Source organism: Haemaphysalis longicornis, unplaced genomic scaffold (assembly GCF_048455015.1).
Source record: "Haemaphysalis longicornis isolate Haplotype H1 unplaced genomic scaffold, Haemaphysalis longicornis Haplotype H1 scaffold_10, whole genome shotgun sequence".
NCBI classification, from domain to species: domain Eukaryota; kingdom Metazoa; phylum Arthropoda; class Arachnida; order Ixodida; family Ixodidae; genus Haemaphysalis; species Haemaphysalis longicornis.
In genome coordinates, this window is record NW_027526204.1 from 96,662,094 (window position 1) to 96,681,543 (window position 19,450).

At 49.7% G+C, this 19,450-nt stretch overlaps 1 pseudogene; it reads right to left on the bottom strand.

The window, feature by feature from the left end:
* Positions 1-7,123: 7,123 nt before the first annotated feature.
* Positions 7,124-7,585, bottom strand: LOC144159949 (speckle-type POZ protein pseudogene; annotated as a pseudogene).
* Positions 7,586-19,450: the final 11,865 nt, after the last annotated feature.

A 19,450-nucleotide genomic window follows, 5' to 3' on the forward strand; every position in this document is an offset into this window, starting at 1 on the left:
CCGGCCGGCAGTTAACAAAACCAAGAAAATGCCCTGCTCTCGTGTGTGCGTGCATGGCGACGACCGCCCAGCGCCCTCTGCACACTTTCGTCAAGCCAAGCATGCCCACTAAGGGATATTGGCCAAGATTGCGGGGCCGCCTGGCAGTTAAAAAACCAAGAAAATGCCGAGCGCTCATGTGTGCGTGCCTTGCGGCGACCGCCCAGCGTCCCCGGCGCATGTTTGTCAAGCCAAGCGTACACATTCAAGGAGATTGGCCAAGATTGGCCATAAAAACCTCCAGCGTTCGCCGCAATCGTAGAAACACTTGGTCGGAACCAGAAGGAAGCGTTTGCCAAATAGTGGCAACACTAGCTCGGAACGAGAACGACACGTAATGTCGTACGCCCCTCTAAGGCGACATCTAGTGATTATCACTTCCAAAACAGTGAAACAAGCTCTAAACAATGCTGGAGTGAAGGTCGTTGCGGCAGCGAATAAGAAGCTAATCGGCCGCAATCATGGATTTAATCATAACGAAGTTTCATTTTACGGCTCCTGTTTTTTCGGAAATAAATTAGCATTTTGAAGTCCTCACAAATTTTAACGAGTTAGCCCTGGCCTATATCCCCTTTTGGGTACGTAAGAACTTTGAGGGCATCATCATCATCATTACCTTTGTGATGGTCGTGAAGGTTGCGTACAGCTTCGATACCGACAAGTTTTATGCGTTAGTGTGAGCGTCCTTCATTTTTTGCTTGTATTTTACACGCACGCGTCCCCTCATCCGCCTTCGCTCGCTCCACTGTCGTCTGCTTCGTCCCCGCCTGCCCATCATTGGCTACCGGCTGGGCTGAGCAGTGACGGGAAGCCTCCATTGCTAGCAACGTTTATAGATATATACCTTGGTTGCTAGGACGCGGTTGCCAGTTGCCTCCAACAGACGTGAAAAAATTACATTACTTCCTCCACATTTCTCTCAATGCGTCGGTGGCCAGCGGGGCCTTATTAGCTTTTTTCTTCAATTATTGTATTAACTCTGCCCACACCTCTTCGTCGTTTCTTCAGTTCCGCTTGAGGTTAATGACCTGCAGCTTGTTCGGAGCAACCTCCTTGGTTCGGAGCCCACGAGAGAGACGACTGACCCGTTCAGCAGCAAGAATGGAACTCTTTATTCCAGACAGCCCCGGAGCACGCGCTCCACGTCAGGCGCTCTCGCGCTCTCGCTCACACGTGTCAGTGTGGCCAGCGGCCCCTACATCTCCCCTCTTAGACTCTAACAAAGGGGTACACACGAACGCTATAAGTTCAGTCTTTGCGGGGGCCGGACCACTCGGCCAGATCTCGTGCGATAGCTGCCTGGAGACCGCGCCGAATCAAGAACAGAAACTGTCCCAGAAGTTGGCGAAGTTGGCGATCCTCCCGTACTGCGTCGCGTTGGGCTGGAACCGTACCAAGTGGTGGCGGTTTCTTTGCACGACGCCCCTTGGTGTTTCGACCACGAATGAGCGAGGCCTTTGAGCTGGGCTGAGGAGTGTCACAGGGCAGTTTAGGTCCTTCACCCATACACGGTCGCCGGCTGTTAAAGGCGGCAACGGACTAGCGCGGTGTCGAGAATTGAACGCCTTGGCTTGTTGGGCTAGGACTTGGGGTATGTGGACTCAGGCGTTCTGGAAGACTCGGAAGTCGCGTCTGAAGATTGCGTCCCATCAGAAGCTGGGCTGGGGAAAATCCGGATGGTCCCGGTGTGTCACGATAGGACAGGAGTGGCAGGTACGGGTCATCGCTTTTTTCCAGAAGGTTCTTTACCGTCCGTACCATGCGTTCCGCCTCCCCATTGCTTTGCGGGTACCGCGGGCTGCTGGTTTCATGGCGAAAACCGTACGTTCGAGCAAACTTGGCAAACTCGTTTGATGAAAATTGGGGTTCATTGTCCGTCCGAACGACATCAGAGATCCCGTGCCGCGCGAAGCAACTCTTTACCGCGTTTATTACTGTTACGCTAGTCGTGGAAGTGAGGGACACTACTTCGGGAAACCGCGAGTAGTAATCTACAACGACAACGTGTTCACGGCCTTTGCAGTGGAATAGGTCGATTGCAAGATGCTGCCACGGACGATCCGGTGTCGCTGTAGGCATGAGTGGTTCGGGGTTCACCACTCTGTTGGTTGCGCACTGTTCGCTTGTAACCATATGTTCAATGTGCATGTTGCACCCAGGCCACCAGACACTTTCTCTTGCTCGTTCCTTGCACCGGCGAAGTCGTTGATGTCCGTCATGAAGGAGGGCCAGCAAATTGGCTCGCACCGGCCGAGGTATAACTAGGCGGCGGTCCAAGAGTATAATTCCATTGAAAGTGCTCAATCTTGCCCTTTCCTTCCAAAATGGCATGAGGTGAACTGGAACCTTGCTCTTGTCTGGCCAGCCATCTTCTATGAAACCACTGACTGCGAGGCATTCCTCGTCGTGGAGCTGGGCTTGTCGAATCTCTTCAAGGCGGCTTGCTACTGGTGCTGCGAAGCCTTTGTAGACATCCCCAATAAAGAGTTCAACAGCATTTACTAATTTGGGTGGAGCGGTATCGCAGGGAGATCTGGACAGCGTGTCTGCAGTTGCCAGCAACTTCCCCGGCACATACTTTACCTGAAATTGGTATCGCATCAACTTTATGCACATGCGCTGAATCCTTGGTGGCAGCTGATCGAGGTCTTCATGTCCGAGAAGAGCTACAAGGGGTTGGGGGTCAGACTCCACCGTGAAGAAGAGACCACGCAGATACTGGTCGAACCGCGTTATAGCCCATGTTATCGCCAGTGTCTCCTTCTCTGTCTGGCTGTAGAGGGCTTCTGTTGGAGTCAAAGATCTCGAAGCGAAGGCGACAGCGCGTCGAGCACCACAGGGTTGACTTTGGAGAAGCACGGTGCCGATACCATACGAACTTGCATCCGCAGAGACCACGGTTGGAAACGACGGGTCATATACAGCTATGCAACAGTCTGAGCTGAGCATCTCCTTGACCTTCTTAAACGCTGCATCTGGCTGCATCTTGATCCACACCCCAGATCCAGTGACTGTTTTTGTTAAGCAAAGCTCGGATGGGCGCAGTCACGCTTGCGAGGTGCGGAAGGAAGCGACCAACGTGATTGACCATACCGAGTAGCCTGCGTACTCCGCTGGTATCCGTTGGTGGCGGAAGACTTTGGATTGCCTTGACTTTGTCTGGGTCTGGTGACACTCCGTTCTCGTTGACGACAACCCCGAGGAAACGGAGAGACTTGACTCCGAACTCACATTTCTTCCTGTTGAGCGTGACCCCGGCCTCGTCTAGGCGTTTCATGGTGGCTTCAAGTCTTTTGTCATGTTCCTGACGGTCCTTCCCGAATACTAACATGTCGTCGATCATGTTGACAACTCCCGGAAGACCCTCCATGATTTGAGACATCAGGCGCTGAAAGAATTCCGGAGCGGAAGCGATACCGAAAGGAAGGCGATGATAGCAATACCGACCGAAGGGTGTGATGAAGGTAGCCAGCTCTTCACTTTCAGGGCAAAGCTTCACCTGATGGAATCCCGATGTGGCGTCTTAGAGAAGACGTGTGCGTCCTTCAGCTGACCTAACACAGAGACCACAGTAGGAAGAACGTAGCGTTCACGTTGGACATACTGGTTTAGCTTGGTGAGGTCTACACAAATCCTGTAGCCACCTGTCGACTTTGGTACAACAACGAGACCGGCGCACCTCGGCGTTGGTTTGCATACCTTGCGGATGACGCCTTGACTCTCCATCTCGTCGAGTTGAGTTTTGACCACTGGAAGTAGTGGAATTGGAATCCTCCGTGGGGTGCACCAAGCGAAGGGCTGTGCATCCGGTACAAGGCGGATCTTGTACGGTTCTGGAAGTACACCCAACCCTTGAAAGATTCGAGGCTGCGGAGGAGGCATCGTAGATGTCGCGTCGACGAACTTCACGACACCCAGGTCTTCTATGGCGGGAAGCACAAGTAGCGGGGTGTTCTGACCTCGCATGACGTAAAGTCGTTGAGTGGTCGACTTGTCTTTCCACTTGAGGGTCGCGGAAAACGTCCCGAGCACTGGCAGGCGCTGGTTGCTTGGGCCTGTGAGCTCCGCTTCTGCTCGATCAAGAACTTTGGGAACGGCAGGAAAAGTTGAAGGGACAACTGTCACTTCGGCGCCAGAGTCTATTTTGAATTTGGCGGGTATGCCATTCACGCGCACGTCAGCGTACCTTGCACAGCGCGTGCCGACCGCGTGGAGTTCCACCGAGCCCAGCTTGGCTTTTCCTTTCTTTGCTCGGCAGACATCGGCGAAGTGACCCTGCCTCTTACAGTAGTTGCACGTGGCCCGCCGCGCCAGGCACTTTTCTCGAGGGTGAGGCTGGCGACCGCAGTAAAGCCGGCGTTCCTCGTGCTGAGCGAGTGAGGAGGAGGGTGTCGCGCGGCGATGCTTGCCCTTCTTAGCTGCGTCGACATTCAGGTTTTCTGACGTGCTAAGTGACCACGCCGCACGTTCCTTTTGGGCGTCCTCGTGCAAGCGAGCCTGATATAACGCCTCTTCTGCTGTCAGCTTCGTGCTTCGGCAAAGCTGGTCTGAAAGTTGTTCGTCTAACAGGCCGACAACAAATCTGTCTCGAACCAAGCGGCTTTCCACCTCTGAGTTGCTGTAGCCGCACTGCCTGACCAGGTACTGAAGCTCCGCGTAGAAAGCATCTACTGACTCACCCGGCTGCTGCGTTCGGCGGTGGAAGCGTCTACTCTCGTTGACGGGATGAACAAAATGACGGGTCAATGTCTGCTTGACTGTGGCGAAGGGTTGCGACTCCGGTGCCGATAGTCCCAGTGAAGTAAGCAAGGTTCGCGTCTGCGGTCCCATGACGTAGAGTAACGTTCGAACCTTTCGTTCATCGCCCGCAGAGTCGAGGCCAGACGCGAAGACATAATCTTCGAATGTGGCGATCCACGTAGGCCATTCTCTCGGATTTGTGAACACAAATGGGGCCGGCGCTTGTAGTCCGGAGGCGCCCACGCGGACGACGGGAACATCTGGGTCGCTAGGCATGGCTGAACACTTCTGACACCATGTTCGGAGCCCACGAGAGAGACGACTGACCCGTTCAGCAGCAAGAATGGAACTCTTTATCCAGACAGCCCCGGAGAACGCGCTCCACGTCAGGCGCTCTCGCTCGCACGTGTCAGAGTGGCCAGAGGCCCCTACACAGGTGTAGCCACTTCGACATACTGTTATGGAAGAAAGCATACTGCAGTCCTGCCGTGGTAAACTCCACTCGTTGAAGTCTTTGTACACCAAGGATGCTGTCGGTCGGTAAACGACTGCGTGTTCTGATGGTATTGAACAAGTATTTGTTGAAAGGTGGAATTACTTGATACTCAAAGCGACACCGCCGCTACGAAGCCTCTCACCGTTACTGTGTCACCGGCACAACCGCAGTTGGTGAGTTCTCAAGATGGCCCCGTCAGTAGAGTCTTCCGTGAAACGTTCCGCACTTCGTGTGAGGTCGACGCTCACGCAGAGGGGCGTCGCGGTCAGTCTGAACAAAACTGGCGAATGGCCAACATTTCGTGCGAAGCGCAACACAGCACCATGCCATGACAAAATCACGCAAGCTTCTAATACGCAACCTTCCTTTTGCCAGCCTCGACCAACTCGCGAATCTTACCAATGATCATTGGCCACAAGGGAGCCTCCTGCTGCGTGGGAACACGCTGACATCTCAGTGATCCACAAACCAGGCAAACCGATCGACATATCCAACCTGCGTCCTATCTCCCGGACTTCGTGCCTCGGGAAGCTGCTTGAACACGTGGTTCACAATCGCCTTAATGCGTACACAGAAGATAACAATCTCCTAACGACGACGTATACGGCTTCCGACATTTACTGTGTGCCCAAGACGTCTTCCTACAGCTCAAGGAAGACCTACTCACCAACCTTCCGTAACACTACAAGCCCTGTATGTTCGCTCTCGACATCAAGGGCGCATTTGATAACGTTTCCCACAAAGCCTTACTACACAGCCTGGCCACTCTCCATGGTGGGGCACGACTATACAACTATGCGAGAGCTTTTCTTATCAATTAACCACACGGCTACAGTAAGGATCGCCCACTTACGCACACCCCCTTCCCAGCGCTCCTCCCGAGGAACACTACAAGGCTCCGTCACTTCTCCATTACTTTTCAACATAGCTCTCAAAGATCAACCTCCACTATTGCACACAGTCCCATCCCCCAAACCATGCTTTAGTATTTGCCAACGACCTCACTATATGGACCAACTCAGTTTCCATGGGCGGACAACAAGAATCACGCGTAAAAACCGGAAGCGTGGTGGAACGAAAAACATGGAGTTGATATCTGTTCAATGCATAACAGCACCAAATGTAAACATGCACCTGACTGACCAGATAATTAATGCTACGAAAATAGCATCAACAACTCGCAACAATAGCGTCAACAACGCGCTCGTGAATTTGACGTTAACGAAAGAGGGAAACGGTTTCAAGGTTTGAAGGTTCATTCAACAAATGTTTACAGTACACAATGCGTAATTGGAGGTTCCGGCGTAAAAACTGTAAGGGGTATCTCTGGGTTCTAAATGCACCCGACATAGATATTATCATGGCAGAGAAAACGGAACACACGGAAAGTAATTAACATCACTAGCGTGTCAGAATCAGGCGACAAAAAATATTTCTATTCAATAACAACACTGTATATTTATATGCGAGGAAGAGTCATAAAATTGGAGAGTATATAACACTTGAAGAATGATAATAAAAATAAAAATTGTAGAATCAGATTGCAAACATCAACGTATCAGAATTAGGTGATAGCACAATAACCCATAAAATTGTAAGCAATCATCAAATCGAGATCAGCCAAAAATTTGAAGTTAAATACGAATAAAAGTATACAATCAAAAGATATAAGTACACAATAGGATTTCAAGATTTATTTAAGTATATATCGACTAAATATATTTTCAACTACATGGAAAATGTAACGTAATGTAATGTCCTTTTTTTTAACTCTTCGTTGGCAATCCAACTTTTCTTGCAGCGAACATGACAATTGACGAATTTGGGGTGGCACACCGCCATTGCGGGCTACTTGATTTGCTCTTGATTTGCTTCTCTTGATTTGCTCACAAATTCAGCCTTTAGAGCTTCATTCTCCAACCACAGCGCACGCAAGACTAGTGCGACGAGGTCTGGTTTGTCGCCCGCCATCGCCTTCCAGCCGTCTGTGTCCATCACGTCGGTGGTATTCGCTTTGATGAACCGGAGGGCGTTCGCCTTCAACTGGTCGCCGTTGTGGGTGTCGGCGAGCACCAACATCTCGGCAGCCGTTTCCACGGAAAGCTTCGGACACAGCACGTCTTCGCACATCGCTTTCAGCCTGCCCAAGTCGTACTTGTTGGCTGCGGCGAGGACTTTCTCGGCCATCTCGTTCACTCTGGGTGCACGTCCCGTGTAGATGAACTCGACCACCTCACGCAAGACCTCGAAGTCACAGTCCGTTACCTCCACTCGGCCTTTTCGCTCCTCCTTCATTTCGTGCACGAACATGGCGGCGAAAACGGGGCAACGGGCTGCTAATATAATCTTGTGCGCGTGTACCTCTTGTCCCGCAGCGCTCAGAACGACGTCGCAGCACCGACGGGATTGCAGCAAATCACCAAGGTCTTGCGACAGGCGGCACTCGGGAACATTTACCGCAACCGACCCGCCCGGCGGCGTGTCCAAGAAAGCAGACACCTCGCAGTGTATGGTGAGCTTGTCGTTTGGTAGAAATCGATTAGCGTGTTCCAGGAGACTGTCTCGGTCGATGTACTTAGGAAAGCCATGCGTTATGTTAGGAGTGAAGCGACCAGTTGCTTTCCTGTTCTCGGCTTTGAGTCCTCCTTTACCAAGCAAAGAGAATTCGAACTCAGCGAGGACGCTGCTGCAGTCGGTGGAGACGCATCGCAGGAAAAGGCCCAGCGATGAACGGTATTTTAGACCTCCCGGATAGAGAACTAGACTCCACTTGCTGTTGTCCTGCCCCGAAGATGAAAAGATCGAGCTTTCTATTATGTCTCCCACCATATCTCGGCGCTGGCTGAACTTGTGAATTATCCAGGTATAGGAAGTCTTGGTGACATTTAAGTGCGTTTCGTGCAAAATGCCGTCGCTTACAAAGCGCTCTTCACGACTTGACGAGGACCCCATTCCGAGCAATGCTGAGCGCGAAACGTACACCACATGGACGACGATTGGCGGAGAATGCAACCGAGAGCCAACTTGTAACCTCACCAAGTGTTGCTGCGCCGGTGAAGCACGAAGGGCGACGGGCGTCCCAGCTCTGCCTACCGCCTTGACTTCAAAAACGAGCTTGCCTGCCGCGAACAGTTGATTGAACGCCAAGCTTCATGGAGCGGAATTTGACGGCGAACTTCTGGCCGCGGCCGCCGAGGATCGACGCGTCCCATATTTTACGTCGACCCCAACCTCTATGCAACTAGGGTCCCTAGAAATTGTGCTAGTCTGCCGTCCGCGCGCTTTCTCTATGGGAAAGCGTGTCCGCGCCGCTGATGCACGCACAGCGCTGCGCAGAGGGCGCTGCGAGCAATCGGAGCGCCCGAGCGGCCGGAGCAAGAGCGGCCGCAGGCCGGCCTGTGCCGCGCGCTATACGCGAGCGCGCATCGGGGTTTGTCGGCCACTTAGAGCGGTGAAATGGAATGGTACGAGGTACATCAGCTCACAATTGAAGGTACGATAGTACTATAAGACCTTTTAGTTTCACGCCCCGAGTTTTTCGCGAATTGGGCTACGGAGCGTCTTTGCGGCCGTTGAATTTCGCGAGTGAGACCGAAGGATGAAACCGCAGCAACCAGCGTAGCCGTTTCACTACCACCGCTTGGACCATTATTAAAGTAAAGCTTTCTATGTCTCACTGATGGCCTATTTCGCCTCGAAAAAGCACTGCGGGAAAGCCAACTGTCTCTGACGACGGTGATGTTTGTGAGTAAAGTGAGAGGGGAAAAAAAAACGCTTCCCGTGATCAGAATCGAAGCTGGCTCCATCGCGTTTTGAAGCCGACGTCTATCTCAATGCGCAATTCCAACATGGTCAAAGCAATTTGGATTTGGAGAGCAGTGCATGGACGTGCACATGTAATTAGTCAGAAAAATTATCCACTCCTCCACTCCGCAACGATGGTTGAACACGAAGCTTTCTTCGCGTGAAATCAAACGGCAAAGGGTCGATTTCAAATCCGGCGCGATCATAAGTCCAAAATGCGTGCGAGTCAAAGTGAAAGCTCAATGAGTCAAAGTCAAAACTCAGACGACAAGGAAGCGCTCACAAGAAAGCTTCGCGTTCAACCACCAATGTTCAGACAGTGAGATCCCGTTCAAAAAGAACTCCCTGCGGCACCAGAAGCTGTGTTTGTTCCGCATCGAAACTACCGGGTCATTCCCGAACGTCATTGACGGTGACAAGCACGCAGCCGGCTGGTAGGCTGACAAGAAGAGAAGCGAAAGCTTGAGTAAAATGTTGTGCAAGCAAAAACTTGTTCCTATATACTTTGGGCAGAGTGCGGGGGGAGGGGGGATAAAGCAAGGTATATATGGTCATGACAGCATAAATAAACCTCAATATTTTTACTCCTTGGTTTCAAACAGCCACGATTATATGATTGGCCATAACACAAATATTCTCCCGTTTTGCTTTCCCCGCGTGCGTCTCGCAATTCTCTCCGAGTGTGTGGGTGATCAAAAAGAACCTGTGTAATGACTTGCAAGCGAAGTTACTGATTTGCAGCCGGGTTTTATTAAAAATCAGTTTCACGTACCCAATGCTGGCGAATGTTGCAAATCGTGGTATTCACGAAAATTCACGGTATTCACGGTATTCACGGCACGCAGAAGAGGTTTGATAGTACCCAAATTTTTGAAAATTTCGAGGTAAGCGGAGTGTTGGGTTAAGCGAAATGCGAAAAATGTATGGCCAGATCACTGGAATAAGAGCTAGTGCTGGTAACAAACGCTCCAATGCACAGGGACGCTTCCGGAATACAGGCAAAAATAATTTGCAGAAAAAACATTTTTTTTAGGTATTGCGGAAAAAGAACTGCGTGATGCTCGCCTGTTTCGCGTTCGCATCTGGTCCCAAAAAAGTGTTCTCGAGCTTCTCAATGCCGCATCAACTGTTGGTCGCCAAAGCTATATTCTATCTTTGCTGTGAAGCAGGCAAAGCATATGTTTTTCTTGTTCCTGCCGTTTTTGGGACTTTTTGAGACACGTCGTCGTCCACATGATCAGAAGCGTCTTCCCCAGCTATATCAACGATGTAGGCGCCGGACAGCACTCCGCTAACGGGACATCGGCCGCGCACAGTGCGTACCCCGTGCAAATTTGCCGTTCGCGACGGTGTTCGGCGCGTAATGGGAGCTAAGCTTTAACCGAGAGCTTATCAGCTGCCTGCAGCGGATGTTGCATTGCGTCCTATTGTCAACATTTCGAGATATCCGCGATCCCCGAAAAGACGTTTCGAGACAAAGGGTGGAAAATGTCGCCTATGGCAGGTATATGCACGGCAAAAAAAGGTTTCGACTTAACCGATATTTCGAGATATCCGAGTTCGAGTTATGGAGAAATCACTGTATCTGATGACTGAAGGTGATAAAACTTCGTATGCATGTGCACACGTCTTGTTTTTTTTATTCGGCATTTACATTTAACAGATTCCCAGCTGACTGGACGTAACTGAGGGGGCCGCGAAGACGTGCGCTTAAGGGCCTCCAGTATCCAGATCAACGATGCGAAAGGTCAGGAGGCACCGGTTTGAGCTGCTTTATTTACAGACACGTACAGGGGACAACATCTTGGGAAACTTGCAAAGAAAGACGGTTCCAAAGAGCCATAGAAAAAATCGGGGCGCCGCCACACACCACACACATTTTCACGCGCTGTCTAATCCATCAGTTAACAACGGCGGGGGTATTCACAAAGAACGGTTGTTTGCTAGCTGAAGTCCCGCATGATATTTCCAAGCTGGAAAACGATGCCTTGCCGGCAGTGTTCACGAAGCCCCCGAGTATGTGTCGAAATCGGTTCGACACATACTCGGGGGCTAGCATAGCGACACGATTCCGCGGTTTTTACAAGGCTCGATCCTTCATAATACGCGAAAACGTACTCCTGTCACTTCACGCTCCGGTTAAAACACTTCGTACTGGTAAGAACCAACTTATTTGGCTAATCTGGTTTGTCGACAGAAACGGATAGGGTTCGAAAGGGGGCAGTTAAAATGGGCTGAACCCGCCCAGAAATACGGCAGAACTACGAAGGCAGCAGCGGCACGGCAGAGCGCCGTCCGCCGCTGCCCATCGCGCCGGCCGGCCACCGCGCTCCGATTGACCGCAGCGCCGCCGCTGCATGCATCACGGAGGAGCCCCCTTCGCGGCCGGCGGACGGCAGACTAGCACAATTTCTAGGGACCCTAATGCAACATAAAGCGGCGAACGCCGCCGATAGGCGAGGTGGTGATGATGATGATGCCTCGGCGGCTGCCCCTTTGTAACGGGGGGACGCCCCTGGATATTTATAATAGCCAGGACGTCCTAGTAGCAAGAGTTTTGTTCGTCGTTGCTCGTCGTCACTATAACGTGCGCGTCTTCACCATTCCTCCAGCCATGGAAGAAAGAAAAGCTCAGGACAGGCCCTGACGTCACTTCTGCTGAAACCAGAAACGCCATTTTTGTAGGACGCCCTTTTTTTGCTTGTATTTTGCGCGCTCGCACCACCTCCTCCGCTTTCGTTCGCTCCAATGTCGTCTGTTTAGCACCTGCGGCCTTCGGCGCCGTTCCTAGGACGCGGTTGCCAGCGGTCTCCAATTGACATGAAAAATTTACGTAAACTTCTTCCACACTTGTCCCAATGCGCCGGTGGCCAGCATCCTGGTGCATTTCTCTTAAGCTTTCTTTCATCCAGTCGACGCTTCGTAGTGCCAACTGGATTCATTGTGTCGCTACTGGTCACCCGCGCTTCGTTGGTGCCCCACTCGCATCCATGGTGATGCTGATGATGCTAAGTGGCTTGCTTCTCCTCCAGTAACGGAGTGGCGTGGCACAGCGACCTAGTCTTAACGCCACTGTACAATGACCTCGCCACGAAAAAAGGAAGCCTTTTTATGGAACTTTCTCGCTAAACTGACTTTGTTCGCTAAATTGGTTTGCCTCTAGCCATGCCCCCCAAGGCAATGTTTTGTAATATTGCCTTGAATAAACTTGAACTATGTCTGCCCAGATTGTTCTCTGCTCTTTTCCAACCGACATTCTAACCTCCTTTTGCCAACGTCTACATGTACAATTCAATTTTCCGTTAACCTTAAAGCCAAGGGCTTCCTGAAGCTGGATGTCTCCCTCACCAAGGACTAGGCGGATACCTTTCCACGCCATTACAATATATATTAATAGTTGCATGGTTTCTGACGACCTGCTGCAACCCGCGCGCAGTTCTACCTGCACCTGTTTGCGTATAAGCATTTTTGTTCGCAAGCAACACGCCCGGGCTTTCAGAGCAATGCGCTCGTTTTGGTATCAAAGAACTTTTCCCTCGCGATCTCCCGCTTCCCGATTCTGTAGATGTCTAAGGACATCTTTTCGTCCGTACTAATTTTCAATGCCCTGTGATGCTTTCACGTTTTTTTTTTTTATTGCCTTGGTCGTTTCCCTTGTGCTTCCCAGTTTCATATACTTTGTTCTGGGCCTTCTTATTCTATTTTTCAGCTCTGGTTCACGCTTTTCATGTAAAGATACCGTAGCACTCTGGCCGCCCATCTCTAGTCATCAATACTCCCAACAAAAATATGATAAAAAAAGAAAACAAAAATGGCAGCATCTCCACTTCGTGTATGATGGCAAGGGTGCAGAGTACGGGAACGCGAAATGACATCCAAGTTGAGCCCCGAGTGACATCCGATTGACATCCCCGACCGTCATTCGATTTGAGCTGTGAGTTGCACCTTGATTATTCCTTAAATGAAACTGCAACTCACGGCTCCAATCGAATTTCGCTTGATTTTTGCTTGATGGTGGTGTGCGCACGGATGGACGCAGACAAACATTGGGCGGTCCTAAGGTAATCCGCACCGTTACAGGTGAGGGAGTAAGCCGTTTGACTCTCGGGCACTAAACTCACGGTCGTAGCTCAATTGGTAAGACGACTGACACTAACTCTGTCTGGTCTACCAAACACAGGCTCGAATCCTGCCGGCGCCTGTGTGTTTTTTTGCGATTGTAAATGCTGTGCGTGCGGACGCGGACGGACATTGTGCGGCCTTAAGGTACTCCGCAACTAAAAAACACGGTTTAAATTTCGGAACTTTTGGACAGGCTCACCATGAACTCGTTACGAAATAGGAACGAAGGTTAAATTTGTTACAGTGCACACAGAGTGAATGTTTCATGTTGGTTGTTGAACACTGTTTCGGCTGGTCAAGGAAGGACAGACTTGATTAAAGCAACACGGACAGATCACGATCGCTACAGATGGGTCCTCTTTTTTTCGCGCCGTGTGCGGGGGAAAACTTGCATAAAAATCCAATGCAAATAGAAAAGAGAATATACGCTTGCAAAACGAGCTCTTTGTGCTTTCATATAGAGCATACTCTTCTTATAGGCTCCGGAACGATCGCCGGCTGGCGCTGCACTCTCCCCTCCGCTAGAGTTCCTCTATATAGCTCCAGCTATATACAGGAACTCTACCCTCCGCGGGAGTACGCCGGGGCGGCCGCCGTTTCGGCACGTGCTTTTTTCGCTGCGCGCGTGCTGCATTTCTCGCGCTAGGAAGAGGGCTGGGTAAAATTTTCTTTCGACTTATGAAACCGTACGCGTCGGCACATGTCCAGAAAGTTCGGTTTAAACGTAGAGTATATAGTGAGTTCATTTTTGTCGGCGTTTGTCTTGTCGTCTGCTACCCGCCGCTCGACCGGCAGACTGCCCCGACGATTTCAAAGGGGGAAGCGCGTTGTTCGGCGGCTGCTGTCTTTTCGTCTGCAAGGCGACAGCTGTTCAGCTTGTCACAGCGTAGTTTTCTCTTGATTGTTACTTTTTTCGCGTGTTCGCGCTTCGGACATTCGGATTTTATGGACTGCAGCAACACTGAGGCTCGCAAGAAATGTAAGGTAAACGTGAATGATTATGGTTAATAGGTTATTTCTTACTCTTGAAACAATCAGCTGCATCTTATAAAAATGCATTAAAAAGGCACATGCTAATTAAGGGGCGCATTTCCATTTCAGTTGTCCCTGATGCAATGTTTGTCACCCGCTTGGAGTACAACTATGGGTTAGAGTAACAGTTCGCGGAAACAACAGAACAGCTTGTGGTGTATAACTTTTAATTACTATTAATACGCAGAATTTGGTGTATAACTCTTAATTACCAGTATTTGTAAATGTGGGAGAAACCAAAAAAACGAACAACACGCAGTCCCGTCGAGAACAGAAATTATAACAACAAGAATGAACGGAGCTACTACAGCCAGTCAAATTGCTAGAAACTATTTTTCTTTTTCACCCATGCAAAATATCAACCTATTGTGCCATATATGGACGGTATCGAACGGCACCAGCTAAACAAATCCCAAGTTGTTTTATTATAGCGGAAAACAATCATTGGCAACACGCATCTAAAAAAATAGTTGAGGGGAGGACTCGTTTGAACACTAGTTCGCATTTTCAAATCCGGGAAATGTAAACTGAAAGTGCACACATACAAACAAAAATGGGCCAATTTATTTCACCTTTCGAACCACGCAGTGCTTACCGTCTTTCCTTTTGGCGCGCTTTCGCCGGGAATTCGTTGAATTTAACGGATGGATTCTTTTCTTTCGCCTTCTTGTTAATGTCGTGGCAGCTGACCGTGCAACAATATCAGGAGTTTGCTTGGCTTTCAGTTTTACCACCTTAGACATCGCGAAACGACTGCGGGAGCGTCCGCTCTTTCGCCCCGCGCAACCGATCCGAGAGAGACGCTCGCCGGCCCGCGCGGTCCGTCTTACAACCGCACGTACAGCTAGCTCGCTGTGCACGCTGTCGCACTCCCGGATCCATTTCCGCCTTCCCCGACCACTCGAAGTACCCATCCCCCCTACTCCGGAATGCGAACAAAGCGATCGCCGGCTGCACGAGCCACTTAAAGGGACCCAGAAAAGCCTTTTGTAAAAGTTACAAAAGGCCTGTATTGTCGCGTAGCACCAATATAGCGATGCAATGCCGTTGGAATTATTGATCTACGTTCAGTATTAGCTGCGCCAGAAGCAATTAAATGCGCCTCTCCCCACTTGCCGATCGACTCCTCCTCCCTCTCTGCTTCCTTCAAAGCAGCTGGAAACGCTGGGAATAGCCATGTGACATCACGACGCTCGACTTCCGTTCTGTGCTAGCTACATTCCTGCTCCTGGCACGCGTCAATCGCTGTGGACCCGCCTTTGCCGCCTTTGCCTCGGGATCGCGCAGGAAGGAGGAAGAGCAGCCGCAAGCCAATGGCAGTGACGCCGCCGGCGGCCGACCTCGCCGGCGATTGGGCGAATCAGGGGGCGCCTTCGTCGTTGCGTCAGCCGCGGTCGGCTCGCTGCGGCGTCGCGCTCATCGGCTGAGACAGGCGATCTTCAAAAGTTGTTTACAAATTATCCGTACAACGTATGGGGCTCACACTTGGCTCAAAAATCCCCCGTTGTGTGTTCTACCACCTGAATGCATTTGATTGCCACCTTCACAAAGCTTTTCGGGGTCCCTTTAAGCCAGCACGTACAAAGGGCGGCGGGAACGCCCCTCACTCCCCCGCAACGAAAAGGACGCCGCTTCGCGATAGAATCAGCGCTGCCCTCGCCCGGCAAACTTTAGCTTCGCCTCCCTATAGCAGTAAGAGCATTGGGGTAAATAATGGAAATTAGAGCGACCATGTAAACATTGAAGCACAGTACAAACGGTGAGCATTATGCTGCCCATAGCTGCACAGCCGTCCAGTGCGTTGGGCTTGTCTGACACGACCGTGGCCAACTGGCATAAGCAACATTGTCTTGAGTGGCCAGGTTTATACCCAACGTTCCACGAAACGATTGGTATCAATCGTAACAAAACTAAGGCCCAGAAATTCAGTCAACAACAAAGCAAGTGCGGACGGCGGCACTGAGCGGAATCGTATACAGTCGAACACAGATATATCGAACTCCAAGGGGATCGCGAAATAGTTCGATATATGAAAAATTCGATATAAAAATATGGGCTCTGAGACCTCACCTATGGCGGACGATCACTTACCGATCATCGCATTCAAGAATGACAACTAATTCTGCACTCACGACGCAACAGGACGCTTTATTTCCGCGTGAAAAAAAATCGCTGATCTTGGCCTGCTTCTTCGTCCTGGAAATGAAATTAAAGACGCTGGTCTCGATCTTCTCGAGGCTGCACAACTAGAAAATTCCAGCAGTACGCTGCGCCTTCGCACAGCATGCACAACACGCACGCAAAAGAAGAACAGCGCGCACGTACCACAAGAACTTTGAAGGTAACAATTCCAAGGCTCTCTGAACGGACACCAACAAAGCGCTCGCGATGGTCATCTCCGAGAGAAACAGTGATCTCCGAAAGGTGCGGGACAACTCGCCAAACAGCAGCAACAGCAGCAAAATGCAAAAGAAGGAGGATGCCGTCAGCGCCTTCGTTCCCTCTTCCCTTTCCCGAGACGACATCGGGGCAAGACAGACCCAGAGAGAGAGAAAAAAAAAACTCTTTTTCGGCAAGCCGGGAACGTACGCAGCCGAAAAAAAAAAAGGACGTGCGCGGTCGGGGCATCCCTACCTCGCACTGTCACATTTTCTGAGCGTTCGGGCTTGTGTGCCTAGAGAGATTTAGCATACCGGGCTCCGTCCGCTAACGCTACGGCGGCCGGTAGCGGGGCCCGACTGGGCAAGCGCAAATTCGTTCCGGTAGGGGGGATTAGTTCCGCGAGCCAGTCTTCGCCATGCCCGCGCATTCCTCCACATCCTCCTCAACCTCAATCGGGGGTGCAGCGACCGCCGAAGAGCACCTTCCAGCTCGCGCGGCGTTCGATATACCCAATCTCGGGAAAAATACGGTTCGATATAAACGTACGAATGCCTATACTTTTACACAGAATTTTCAAGGGGATAATTTATGAGTTCGATATAGACAATAATTCGATATACCCGTGTTCGACTGTATAATGCCATGAACGGGCGGTAAACAAGGCAACAAATGATGTTTCACTGTTTGCTGCTGCCTTAGTGAACAAACTAACACTTGATTTAGTTACGTGGCCTGGATGCGTCATCGCTGACGTCACAAAACACACAATGCAGTAGGAGAATTAAAATTTTGGCTCAAATTGTCTAATTTCTGCGGGTAAAGCACCATTTCCTGCCGGACAAGCGCTGGGTGCACTTGTACAAAACACCAAATCTTTCTAAAAAAAGAAACTTGTACTTTATACACAGAATTTGTATTTTCCATACAAAATTCAAGTTTGCTTCAGTCAAAAGATTGCCCATTAGAATAACACTAACGCCACTTTCAACGTAAACTTTAATTAATAAGCTATGTAAAGAAGAAAACAGAGAATGCACAATCAACTCACGAGCGGCTTTTTCGCACTGAACTCATGACGTGGTATGGGCCGCCTCTTGCGACTGACTGAGGCCAACTAAATGAAACGCATATTTAACAGACATTGTAAGTTTTCAGAACGGGCTATTTGTGCTGTTTTTAGTGCAAACTATTTTTGAAGTTGCCAAGAAGTACGTAAACACAGAAACAGTGAGTATGGAACAATATGCCAGCTGCTGCTTCCTAACCCAGTAGTTCGATCATGCTGGGCTTTTCTGACACAACATTGGCCAACTGACCTGAGTGACACTGCTACTTATGTTACCCTGTTTATCAAAACATAGCTAATGTTTTACTACACAAATACTGCTACCTGTAACAAAAAGACGGCAGGTCAGGAGCAAATCAAGTCCAAACAGCGGTCCTTGAAAGGTAGTGCTGCGCCCTCTAGGACGGGAGAATGTAATTAAAGTTGCCAAAAACACAGTTTGCAGATAGCCTTAGTCAATGCACTAAACTATCGTTCTAGGTACCTCCCTACATTATGTCATCACTGACGTAGCGAACTCTACGATTTAGTGGGAGAATTGAAATTCTGTTTTCGATGGTCTATTTCTCAGTGAATGAAGCAATGCTTGTCGCTGGAAAAGCGTTTAGGGTGATATAAAAAAACAATCTTTTGAATAAAACAAACTTCTATTTTATATTAATGGCCCCTTTAAATGTTGTGTCATATGCTCGAGAACAAGAAAAATAAAAAAACATGATTTTATGTATCACCATGCCGGATAAATTGGAGCTTGCAGAGTGAATCAGCTCCATTAATATAACTTTCGTTTCTGCAAAAACGTTCGCCCTCAGTTCCGCATCACAAAGCTGATGTCGCATCACGGACATCAGCACCCAATCAGTGTGAAGTCGGTAATGGCTAATAAAGTGTAACGCAAATACAATTTCAAGTAAACCTCGAAACACTGAGCTCCAAAAAAGCAATTAAAATAAATGGCTACAAATAAAATGATTGCGAGATTCTAAGTCCACCAAGAGGCTTTTGCTCGCGTCTTGGCCTGCATTAACGGATCAACTTGCGGTATTCATGCTTACGTCAACTAAAAAGTGTTTATTTTGTTAGTTTAATATCTGCCTTTAATTATCAGAACACACATGAACCAGTTTCATATTTTTTGTGCACAATATCAAAGTGCTTCAGCATAATTTTGGTAAAGTAAGCATCAAATTGCATGACGTCACTGATGTTATATTTAGCAATATGCTGAATTGCGAAAATGTTATGAAAGTCAAGAATACGGCCCTGGATCTGAAATACTAGCTTGCAAGGGCTAAAGACGAAATTTGGACAGCGCGATTCAAAACTAATACCTGTGCTACACGGCCATTTCAAATGCCGTCTGAAGGCCATTGAACCATTTGTCTATTGAATCCCCCCCCTCAGAACATAGGGCCTACAGTAAGTGAGTGTTCGACTGCCAATTGAAAGTTGCCATATAGCAAAATCATAATTCTGATTGATTGATTGATTGATTTATTGATTGTAGGGTTTAATGCGCCGATGCAACGCAGGCGATGAGGTGCGCCGTAGTGGAGGGCCCCGGATTAATTTTGACCACCTGGGGATCTTTAACGTGTGTCGAAATCTCGTACACACGGGCGTTCTTGCTTTTCGCCTCCATCAGAAAAGCGGCCACCGCGGCTAGGAATCGAATCCGCGACCTCGTGCTCAGCAGCGCAATGCCTTAGCCACTGAGCCACTGCGGGGGGTACAAACATAATTCTATAACATAGGTAAATTCAAGAGAA